Below are 12650 nucleotides of genomic sequence, written 5' to 3'. Positions count from 1 at the left end.
TCACACCTGTGAGCTCCTGCATTGCCTGGTTTATTTCTGCACAGGCAGGCATTGATAGTAGCCATACCAGCCGTTGTTGCTTTGTCATTCCTCGCCCTCGTGTGAGCCCCCCGGTGGTCTTCAAACTTCTCATCAGAACTTGTTCGATGATCAGGTCAGATGAAAGACCTGCCCACAGGCGATCACTTTGTCGAACCAAATGGAACCCCTCATCAAAACGTTGTTGGACATTGGGATGTTGAGTTTTGAGGTTGGACATCTGCTGCAGATACACCCTCGCAGATTTGGCATACAGGTTGTGGCCCAAGGCTGCCAGGTAAGGCAGCATTTCCTGGATGGCCTGTAGATGTAGTGCCCAGTTCCCAGTGTGCTCTGCCTGGATGTATTTGTGAAGAATGTCTAGCATGTCCCTATACTAAACCCAGAGCGCTGAAGTTCTAGAAGATATCTTTGCAGACTCGGCATGCTTCTGAAGGTGGTCTTTGATTCGTTTCAAGACATCAGACTTGTATACTTCTTCCACAGACTGGGGTTAGCAGAAGTGTGACGAGGGTTTCGTGCCTCTTCAGACATCAATTGCTCCAGCTCCTGAAAAGATGTTACGTGTCATTAGGTACAACTGCCAGGCTAAATGTAGCACCATGAGATGCACATGCAAGAAGCACAACATTGAGTGCACTCCAGCTTGTGGAAACTGCAGGGGCTCTGGCTGAACAAACACTCCATGTGACAATGATGAGTGTGATGACGACATTGTCGAGTTCTAACTTTAATACGCTTGATTTTTCTCAACATGTACAGTAAGTTTATAATGGTTGTAGTTTCTGAGTTTAATGCGAATTTTCATTTTCATTTCGAAACCTTCGTCAGGCAGATGTGATTGCCCCGAGTGGAATTGTGAATTTTGTCATGTTTCAATGATTTACATAATTATATTGCATTGCCATCGACTTGATTTCATCTTGTGTCTTCAACGTTTCTTATTTTTTTTTTGTCCAGGAGCCAAAATCAGTATCAGGTAAATTTTTTTTTTTCAGGACAAAAAATTGACATTTTTGGACAAATAAGCTATAATTTTTGGTTTTACCCTCAATACATTTCACTTTTTTATAATTATTCTTGTATATCAATATACTGACCACAACTAGAAACAATTAGAATGCAGAAAAACATATATTTACATTTTAAAACATCAATCTTTACAATTTTCTCATTTTCCCCGAAGCTGGGTGGTGGCCATATTGGATTTCCATTATTTCAGGACTTTCCCCCCTGGAGGATCCTTTTGGACTTTTTTTTTCTGTCACTGAGGACATATCCAGGAATCAAAATCTGTTGAGTTTGCTTTTGTTGAAATTTGTGGGAGGTTGACCAAATATTTCTGCTAAAATGCCTGTACTAATGGTGCAATCCATCATTAAGAAGTGGAAGACATACGTATCACACGACCCAGACTTCACCCAGATCAGGTCGCTCATCCAAACTCAGCGGCTGGGCAAGTAGGAAACTAGTTTGGGATGTCACTGTAAATCCAACAATAACTTTGAAAGATCTGCAGGGCTCTATGTCCAAGATGGGGGTCAGTGTTCATCAATCCACAATCTCCCTTTCCCGTCACAAAGTTGGCCATATGGACAAGTGGCAAGAAAGAAACCATTACTGAAAAAGATGCCAAAGCTCACATGGAGTTTGTGAAAAAGCATCGTAATGATACTGTAGGCATGTGTGGCAAAGTTCTGTGGTCAGACGAGACAAAAAATTAAACTTTTTAGTCGAAATTAAAAGCGTGATGTCTGCGTAAAGGCCCGGTCACACCTTGACGTTTTAGCCAGCGATGGCAACGTGTTAAAATGTATGTAAAACGCTGCCTGACGTTGAACTTTTGATGTTTTTTTTTAAAGATTCGGACGTATTCATAGCGACTCGGTCTTATGTATAACGCATTGGTAACTACACAGAACGTTTCGTTGTGTTATAGATAACTTATACCAACGAATGCTGAACCTGTTGGCGGCCTACACAACCGATGCCCAACGACAGTCTAACTTCGGCATAGCGCGTTGCACGCATCGCCGACGATGTCGAGACGTAGCCTATTAAAAGGCTGACGCACAACGATTCGAATCATAACTGCCGTAGAAATGGAAGTGACAAAATCGCGGTCACACCTTGGCGATCTTGCCAGCGTATGCCGACGTAACAAAAAGTGTGTCTAAAACGTTGGGGGCACATCGAATACGGTATGGGTAAGTTTGGTATGCGCGAGTAGAACGCTAAATACGCTATCATACGTCGTAGTAAGTAGAGTACGTCAAGAAATTTTAAACATGTTCAAAATTTTACGACGTACTCGGCGTATGACACACGTTCCGCATGCGATGGGGATAAGTTGTACACACGATATGTGGACGCTTACACACGTCCACAAAGGCTACTTATAAGCGACTCATAAGTCGAAACACGTCGCGGTAATGTCTTTATTACGCGAAACTTATTTCTAACTTATGTTTGACGTGCTTTGAACCAATTCTTTACGTAGTCCCAACACACATCGACGTATGTAGACGTATTCCAATGACGTCTTCCGGTCGACAAAAAAAAAAAAATGAGAGTGTTTCTAGGTTACAACTGCCATATAAAGACGTGTTCCCAGCGGTTTTGGGAATTGGTATATAAAAATGCTGCTCATAAAAGGGGAACCCAACAGTGTTTTCGAGTCCTTTTTGAGTCGATGTCCATGTCAGCAGTAACAGTATCAGTATCAGTATTAGTATTAGTATCAGTATTAGTATTAGCATTAGTAGTAGTTTGTTCATGTTGGCAGTAGTAGGTGAGTGTGAGGGGGAGGGTGTGGGTTATGATGGATCCTCCTTGCGTTTAACGATTTAAATGGCTGCATCTCCACGATTGAAAGTAGACGCTTGCGCTCAACAATTGGATTTTTTTTTACACTCAATGACTTTTAAACGGTACCACTTGTGGTGTTGCCTGCGGGCATGCAGGGCGGGGCATGATGATGGGAGGAGGGGTCGTCATGGTCGTCGGGTCTGCAAGTGATATAAGGTGTGCGCGCCGCCTGAGGCGCTGTAGTAATGCTGGAGTCGCCCGGCTTGTAAGTGTGCTGAGTACGTAATAAAAGGACGGTGGTGGGCAACGTTCGCCCGCGCTCCCGCTTGTGCAACACAGCTCGGCTCGACTGTTCCCTCGCTCGTGCCTGCCTGCGAAGCATCTACACGACACAATACCACTCAGCTAGTTTCATTGTTTACAATGAACGATTTAAATTGCTGTCACTCGCCTTTGTTTTTTTTTGTTTTTTTGACGCTGGGGTTTGGAAATTTGAAGCGTTTCTTCTGAACGTGTTAAAACGCTCAAACTCGACTATTTTAAATAGACGCTGCCGATGGACAATTGGAATCATAGCCAAGTTCGACATCGAAGTGTGAACATCCTCGTCATGCCGAAGAAAAGTTTGAAGAATGCTGCAAATAAGTGTCCTGGCCGTGGCCGTGGACGCTGACGCAAGGACGATCCATTATACCGACGTCTTTCAGCCTATGATTAACTTACAAGTAGCATGTGTTGACGTCTGTCAACGATCGCAGACCGTGCATACAACTTGTGGCCAGCGTAGCGGAACGTGTGAGTCATACGCCGGCATACGTCGTGAAATTTCAAGCATGAAAAAATTTGAGGACAACCGAAAAGTACAACGTTTAAAGCCAACGTACAACGATGCATGGCAACGTACTACGACGTATGCCAGCGTGCTCTCAATGTTATCAAAACTTACACATAACGTATTCAACGTGTGCCAGCGTTTTAGAAAAAAAAATTCAAAAATCGGCATACGTTGGCTAAAACGTCAAGGTGTGACCGGGCCTTAAGCGGAACACTGCACACCATCACGTCAACACCACCCCGAATGTCAAGCATGATGGTGGCAGCATCATGTTATGGGGCTACTTTTCATCAATAAGGATTGGAAAGCTTGTTCGGATAAAAGAGACAATGGACAGTGCAAAGAAAAGGAGAATCCTTCGTGAAAACCTGTTTGAGTCAGCCATGACTGAAACTGGGAAGTGGATTCACATTTCAGCAGGACAATGATACAAAGCACAAAGCACAAAGCTAAAGCCATATCTGAGTGGATGAATAAGGAAATAAATGTTCTTTAGTAGCCACTGACTTACTGACTCACTGACTCACTCACTTACTGACACATTGACTGATATTAAAGATCGGTGCCAGCCGGTTGACGTAGAAAGCTGAAATTTTGCACGCCGACGGACATCGAAGCTGGTACACCGGGAAAAATCACAGAATCGTCAGGCAACATCGATCAATGAAAAAAATGCAGGTGAGCGATCCGAGACAATGGGGAGGTACGGTTCGTTATGCATCTTGATGCATACAATGTGTTAACATAACCCGCTAAAATATGAGGGGCAGTCAATAAGTAACCTTAAAATAGGGATATAAATTCGCGAATGCAATGTGTGTAGTTGTAGACAACGTATGTTATATCTATGAGTAAGAGTCATGGTCTGACTGTTTTAGATATTGAAACATTGAGTGCATGATGTCAGTCGAGCAGTTCCAAGATGGCGGCTCCCTGAGAAGCATGCACCGGGAGGAGCAACGTTTCATCATCCGTTTCTTGGTAAGTGAGGGTGTGAATTCCAGTGAAATCCATCACAGAATGAAAATGTAATGTGGTGACGCATGTTTATCGCTGTAGCAGGTGTACAACTGGGACAGGAAATATTCAGGAAATGTCCCTTCACTCTCCCAAGGCCGTGATGGGAGCCCCCCCCCCCCCCGCACAAGCATTCACGAGTGCAGTCCTGCACTGCACCACACCTGCGAGAAGTGCCGTACCTCATGCCACGAACATGCACCTGAGAATGGAGCGAAAAGGGAGAGGGATTCCGCTGGGCTGGGGGGTGATCGAATGGCCGTGGGATTGAAGGTAAGACCGATGGGGGTGAAGGAGAGATTGTCGAATAGAAAGGAGCAGAGGGGAGGGGGTTAACGGACCAATGGGGAAAAGGAGGGGTTGTTTAAAGGATGTTTGGTGAAGGGGAGGTTATTGGTGGATTGAGAAAAGGCAGGGGGGGGGAGGAATGGACTGATGAGGAAAAGGAGGGATTGTTGAAAGGATGTTGTGTCCTGATCTGTTTAGTGTTCAAGCTCTTCCACGAGCCTTGACTGTATGCAAGAATAGTCATCGGTCAGCAACCATTGTGCAGGCTTTATGGGCCGAATGGTCTCTTTCTGTGTTGAAGCTCCTTGGAAAGGATCACTTCTTGCGCTGCATTGAAAAGCTCAACATTCACTTTTGAAATGACAGTCGAACAGGCATGAGTAATATTGATGCCAAATTTTATTTTGCAACCAGGCAGGATGTTTTGCCCTCCTTTTCAGACAAATCCAACCTCCGCTGCCTTATGTTTCACCACCATTTTGCGGTGGGCGGGAAAAGTAGCAAAGAGCTTTGGCTCTGCATGAAACCAAGAGAGCAACCCAATTAACTTTTTTTAAAGTTCATGAAATGTTCCGAATCTGGAAGCCATTTGCATTCACCGAGACAGTTGACCTAAAGTTTAGTTATTTCGTTAAGTGTATGTGGATAGTTATAATCTCTCCCCTATGTCTAATGGGAATTTAATGTGTGCGCTGCGAGTTTCTTTCTAGTTAGTCTTCTGCATTAAATCCCCCCTCCACTCCTTCAGCGCCATTACGCACGTGTACGAGGTCATGGACATAGGTGGGGGTGAGATCAACTCAGAGCCAACCCCACCCCAGCCAGATGGAATGTTCGCCTTGTCCAATGAGGGGAGGACACCGATTGCCCGACGCCCCCCCCCCCGACCAATCCGGAGACGAGTTACCTCAGAGCGGATCCCTCCACTCAGCCAGGGGAAGGATAAGAAGGGTGGCGAGCTGTCTCAGCAGCCGTCTTTTTATCGGGGTTCCTTGGTGGTCGGTGGTCGTGGTGGCAGTGGTCGTGGAGGAGGTGTTTTGTGGTGCTCGTGTCGTCGATCGTCGTGGGTGGCAACCAGGATTGTGGGCTCGTTGGATTCTGGGTCGTGGGTTCAAATCCCACCATGGTGGGTTGTGTTGCAGCGCTCAAGCTGGGGATCCCCTTTCCCGTCCACGGACTCCGAGCTCCACAAGTGCGAGTCGGTAAAACCGCATGAGACGGCCAGGTACCCGGCCAGACTATGACCCTCAGCTCGCCTTCCATCCCGAGCTGAAGGGCTGAAAGACCCACGAGGTCCGTTTCTTTTTGGGTATGTGTGTCTGTCTGTGGCCAGTCTGATAAGTAGAAATTGTTTAAGTGATTACCATTGTACATTTGCCAACATCTATATTCGTGGCTCAGTCTGCTCTGTGTTTCCCTCCCTCTTACATTGTAAATAAATAACTATTAAATGTTCCAGTTCGTTGTCTGTGCTTTCTCTCATTGGCCTGGCATGGTTCGTGCTTGAGAATTAGGGAGGCCGATTGTGCTGTAAATTGTTATTTGGGCTGGCGCGGCTTTGGTAACTCCCGCTCGGTTACGCCGGATCCGAGTCGGTAACAGGGACTCGGTTCGGACAAAGCCGGCCGAGGGTGTGGTTTCCCTGGTAGCTCGACCGCGTGGCTACTTAGGTAAATTGGAATCGGACAAAAAGACCCGAACCACGCGGTCGAAATATTGGCATCCACGGTCCATTAAGCAACCCTTCGACTTCGGAGTTGTCCGGAGTGACGACATTCAATTCCAGGTGTTCGGAGGGGAGACGGCCCAACTGCTCCGTCTAGCGGTTGTCCTCGCCACCTAACCCCGGCACTACAACAATATTATTAGCCCCTGTTGGACTTTGTCTGAAACGGAGGCTTATGGATTTGGTCTCAATTTTTGTGTCTGTGCGTGTGTGCGTCCGCAACCATATCTCGCATATGTCTGGACCGATTTTATTCGAACTTGGCACAAAGGTGACACATGATGGTATACATATGCACGTCATTTTTTTTTTCAACATCAGATCCAAGATGGCCGACTGGTGGCCATATTGTTACTAAATGTGTCCCCAACCATTTGTCAGACATGCATGGTCCCATTTTGTTCATACTTGATACAAGCACAGCACATGATGGCACACACGTGCCTTTCACTTTATCTTGCGATCTGATCATTGATGGCCGACTGGTCGCCATTTTAGTTGTACATAAATATGGTCTCGCCCTTTAACTCCATCCTTTTAGCTGCATTACTCAAACAATGGTGGCTATTACATTTTATGTATTTTTTTACTTGTTTAAATTGTTAGATTAACTGAACTTTCCCCGTCACTGGGGACGGATACATTTGCTCGCTTTTGCCGTCACTTGGGATGGGTACTGTTCCCAGGAAATATATAAAAGGATGGAATTATAATTGCATCCCTGAATTTAACCAAACACTCATGAACCCACAAAACCAAACAAAGAATCCTCACCACTTACCTTTTTCCCACACAAACGAATTGATAATCTTCAATCGAAATGGGAAAGAAGGAACTTGAACTGGAAGCATGACAAAATGAGCAGCATCTCCTCATTCATCATGCTGACCGAGTGGTCGTGGGAGAAACATCCATGCTCATTATATCCGTTGTGATGTGGGCTGCAGGATGCGATTCGAACTTGCAGGGAAAAACGTTCACCTGCATTGTGCTCAGGTGTGTTGTGGAAACCTCAATCACTCCCAGGAAAACCCGAACGGTCCTTCACATAGTGAACAGGTGCTTTGGAGCTCTGAGTTAATTTTTTTAGCTCACCTGGATTTCAGCCAGATGAGCTTCTGCGATCGAGCAGTGTCCAGAGGTGAGTCGTCAGTCAGTCAGTGAGTCAATCTGTAAACACTTCAGTCATTATCGCTTGAACCAAACAGTTAATTTTGATGAAACTTGGCCACAAGCTTCATAACTGATGCCAAACGAAGATTTATTGACCGCATCAAAATCTGTGCTCATTATGGAGGTGTATGGAGTTTTTTTTGACCTCCCCAAAATCGGTATTTTCTCTCTCCTCCAAAACTACAAACACAATATCGATGAAGCCTGAACACAGCCTTCATCACCCGTGATATACCAAAGTGTATTGACCGCAAGAAAATGTGCCCTCATTAAGGGGGTCTATGGGGTGGGTTTGACCCCCACAAAATAGGTATTTACTCTTTTCTCCGAAGCTACACACACGATTTTGATGAAACTTGACCACAACCTTCATCACCCATGACGTACCAAAGTTTATCGGCTGCATAAAAATCTGAGCTCATCAAGGGAGTCCATGGGGTGGGGGGGGGGGGTTGTTGACATCCTAAAATAGGTATTTGCTCTCTTCTCCAAACTACACACACGATTTCAATGAAACTTGACAACAACCTCGTTCAGCTGTGATGTACCAAAGTTTGTTCATGGCATTAAAAACAATTGGGGTTTGAGGGGGTCTTCAGAGGGAGTCAACATGGGGGTTTCCCCAAAATATGGATTTGCTTTCTTCTCCGAAACCACAAAAACAATTTAGATGAAACTTGACCACAATCTTCATCACTTGTGAAGAACCAAAGTTTGTTCATGCCATTAAAAAAAATCGAGGTCCACAGAGGTCTCGAGTGGATTTTACATCTTTGCTTTCTTCTCCTATGAAGATTATTTTATTTGCTACACCCCCACCCCTCCTCTCGTCTCTCCCACTCCCACTCCCCCTCCTCTCGTCTCTCCCATTCCCACTCCCCCTCCTCTCGTCTCTCCCTCCTCTCGTCTCTCCCACCTCTCGTCTCTCCCACCTCTCGTCTCTCCCACCTCTCCCTCCTCTCGTCTCTCCCACTCCCACTCCCCCTCCTCTCGTCTCTCCCACTCCCACTCCCCCTCCTCTCATACCTTCCACCCCCCTCTCGTCTCTCCCACCCAGGTCGAAAAACCAGTTAAAACCAGTACACATTTTCAACTGGTCTCTATTGGTTCTAATTGGTCTTTAACTGGTCTCTATTGGTTTCAACTGGTACCAGTTAAATTCAGTCAGAATTCCAATTTCCCAGTTGAAAAAACCAGTAGCTCATATTTGTACCAGTTAAAGTCTTACTGGTTCCAGTTGATACCAGTTGCAATGTACTGGTCTCCCAGTTGATACCAGTTACAATGTACTGGTCTCCCAGTTGATACCAGTTACAATGTACTGGTCCCAGTTGATACCAGTTAGTTAAATACAATTGTATTTCAACTGGTAATATATCACTCTATTCCAATTTCCATATTAAAACCAGTAAGAAACCAACTGGCTTCACTGGTACCAGTTGGCTATTGGTTTTCAACTGGTACCAGTTGACCAGTAAGCTACTGGTCTTTACTGGTTTTTTGACCTGGGCACTCCTCCTCTCGTCACTCCCACTCCCCCTCCTCTTGTCTCCCCTCCCCTCCGCCTCCTCTCATCTCCCCCTCCCCTCCGCCTCCCTCTCCCCTCCGCTACCCTCTCCTCCATCGCTCTCCTTCCCGTCCTCCTCTCGCTCTCTCTCTTTTGGGAGGGACTCACTTGCAGCGTATTTCACATCGCCATCGGGTTTCTGAAACAGGCCAACACCTTATTCTCCATACCGCCAAGTTCACTGTGACTATGAAGAAGTTCTGATTACAGTTCAAGACGAATTTCATCCGAAGTGAAAACCACACAAGAATAAAAGGGTTCGAGTTTATATCCGCCATAACAGATGAGAAAAGAAAGTGCTGACGTTTCGGCCTTTCTCCTTCATCAGAACAAAACAGAGAAAGGGCAAGCGTTTGACGTATAGGGTGCATGACGTCACGGTTGAGGTGCAACAGGTGATCGAGCAAGACCGATGGGACCGAGGTCCGAGTTTCACGAGTGATGTGGGTGATCTGTTAACGTCATGAGTGACGTGATGTTCGAAGAACGAAGGAGATGGATCGAACAGATCAGGAGGAAAGGGTAAGGACTGAGTGGTGTTTGTACACGTCATTGTCTTAAAACATTTCTATTGTCTTCCACGTTATTCAATTGGCAAATGTTGGCAGGAACCTGAGTCCCAAAGTCTGTTTCTGTCCTGTCCTTTATATATGGGGACCAGGGAGGGTGGTCTCTGTTTAATACGCCTCATTTCTCACCTCCCTCTTGCCTTGCAGGATACCCACGTCACACGAGGTGTTCTTCCAGAATCCCACACCTCATGACACTCCTCAATTCGAATCTGATTCCTCACCTTCGTCACACCTCTCTACTCTTTCTTCAGAGTGATGGCCATCATCACCTCTTGCTCTTTCCCATGCTCACCCCCGATCTCTTCGACAGTCCTTGACCCCCTCCCACTCCAACTTGTGCCACTTAATGTGTGATGTCTTTGTCTCTGTGTTCCCCTTTGAAACCCCCTACACTGCCAGTCTATGAACCTGCTGTCCTCTGCCGTTAGCTCCTCCATGAGCCTAAACCTCCCAACAAAAATACATGTTCATTGAATGTTTGTCATGAAGAATGTTCGTAACAATTTTGTGATCTGATTGTGAAATCCCAACACCTTTAAGCCATGAAAACAATCATTCTTCCACACAACGTCATCAACAGCTTAAAGGAAAATACATTTGGTGATAAATAATTATCGGTCAACTGCTGCTGTCAGCTCCCCACACCCTGAAAAGGGAACGGGACGAATCCAATTTAAACGAGTGGGGGAGCACTCGGGAGAGTGCAAAACCTCCGCCGCCAATACTGCTGCGTCACTCAAGTCAACCTTATATCTTATTCATTAAATGTGATGTCAACAGTGCTGACAGAGTTTTAGTTATTTTCTCCATTTTTTTTTTGGGGGGGGGGGGGGGGTGGAAATCACTGAAAATATGTAGAAATGCAAAAAAAAGAAATCGAAATTTAGTTGAAAAAAAAGTTGCAAAAAATTATTTTTTTCTCTAACAATTTTTTTTTTTGGGGGGGGATTGGAAATCACTTAAAACGTGTAGAAATGCAAGAAAATAAAAAAAATTGGGGGGGGTGGAAATCACTTAAAACATGTAGAAATGCAAAAAAAACATTTTTTTCTCTAACAATTTTTTTGGGGGGGGGGGTAACAATTTTTTTTTTTTTGGGGGGGGGTTGGAAACCACTTAAAACATGTAGAAATGCAAAAAAAAATTCTCAAAATTTTTTTTTGGGGGGGGGGGTTGGAAACCACTTAAAACATGTAGAAATGCAAAAAAAATAAAAAAAATTTCTCTAACAATTTTTTTTGGGGGGGGGACCAAGTCCAAAATCTAATGGCATGATCCTTGGACCATACCTAACCCCCCACCAAGTTTCGTCGAAATCCGTCGAGGAGTTTTTTTCCGTAAAACTGTTCACAAACAAACAAACAAACAGACAGGGGTGAAAACAGTAACCTCCGATCTTCGATGGCGGAGGTGAACTGGAAAGCATCTCTGAAAATGCGACGCCCATCCACGTCCACTTTGTATTCAGACGAGCGAAAAAGAATGATGACTTTATGTGACCTTGACCTTATGACCTCAAAGGCAATAGGTTTCAGTGGCCCAATATGCAAACCCTGCTCAAGTTTCAGGTCAATCAGATGGAAATTGACGATTTTTGACCTTGACCTTTGGCTTTTATTGGTCTTAAAAAATACACTGTCGGCTTATAGCTTTTGATTGGTGAACCGATCCAGTGACCCAACATGCAAATTCTTAAGATTTCAGGTAAATTTGATGAAAATTGACGGTTTTACGTGGTGTTGACCTTCCTTTGACCTTTGACCAAATTATTGATTTGTCTTCTCCAAATTCTCATAATAAAGCTTTGTTGTCAAAGAAATTTTATGACAAAAGCTCAGTTGATTCAAAAAAAGAAAGGTATGCCTCGACACACACGCACACACACACACGATTGCAAAACCAGTCTCCCGCTGCGTCGGGGACGGGCTAAGTGGAACGGCACTCTGTGGAACACGTACCTCCACAAGGCTGCACAGTGTTTGTTTTGTATCCCACTGATGGGCCGGATCTGGATCCGGACCTGAAACAAAATCTAATCGGCTTGTTCTCGTCACCGACCCAACTCGTACACCTAGTTTTGTCATAACCCGACCACAACTTTTTGAAATATCATGCTATATATCGTTTTTGGCCTCGTCTCTCAATGGTGAAGAATCACTTAAGAAATAAAAAAAATTCTCATGTCCAAATCGGGACCTTCACCAAAATGAAATAAATTCATCCTTGTCAAACGCACGACCTGTCCACCGAATTTCGTTTAAATCCGTCCACAACTTTTTGAGATATCCTCTTCACAGACAGCCAGACAAACAGACAGACGGGGGTGAAAATATAACTTCCGTCCACCTCCGGTGGCCGAGGTAAAAGCAGACAATCATCTGATATGAAGTTTGAACTACAGCAGAGATGCCTCTTTTGGAGCCATAATGGGGGGGGGGGGGACATGGCAGTTAAGGTGATCATACTTGAGAATGTTGATCCAGGTACAGGGCAGGAATCTTCTCCGAGTCGAGGAATCAACAATTTGAAGGTCAGATTGATGGGGTTATCTGCGAGTCTTGCACTGGGTTCTTGATGCATTCCGTAGTCGGAGGATTGTGATCGGGTAAAGACCCTTTGGGGACC

The 12650-nt window shown here is 45.1% G+C and overlaps 2 protein-coding genes across 3 annotated transcripts in view; one reads left to right on the top strand and one right to left on the bottom strand.

Moving 5' to 3' along the window:
- LOC147027575 (cadherin-13-like) overlaps positions 1-12650 on the bottom strand; it is a 164863-nt gene that overhangs the window by 145151 nt on the left and 7062 nt on the right. The window lies entirely within an intron of this gene.
- LOC147027574 (uncharacterized) overlaps positions 10171-12650 on the top strand; it is a 28713-nt gene continuing 26233 nt past the window's right edge. The window contains exon 1 of one of the 2 annotated variants that reach the window (XM_085877081.1): positions 10171-10188. The gene's annotated coding sequence lies outside the window, so the exon portion shown is untranslated. Of the gene's footprint in view, positions 10189-11273; positions 12556-12650 lie in introns of those variants that run through there. The other variant, XM_085877082.1, reaches the window with a different exon arrangement.

Source organism: Eptatretus burgeri, chromosome 4 (assembly GCF_056783735.1).
Source record: "Eptatretus burgeri isolate ZD-2024b chromosome 4, Ebu_testis_v1, whole genome shotgun sequence".
Taxonomy (NCBI): Eukaryota; Metazoa; Chordata; class Myxini; order Myxiniformes; family Myxinidae; genus Eptatretus; species Eptatretus burgeri.
The sequence above is the reverse complement of the archived record's forward strand: the minus strand, read 5'-3'. Positions and strand labels throughout refer to the sequence as shown.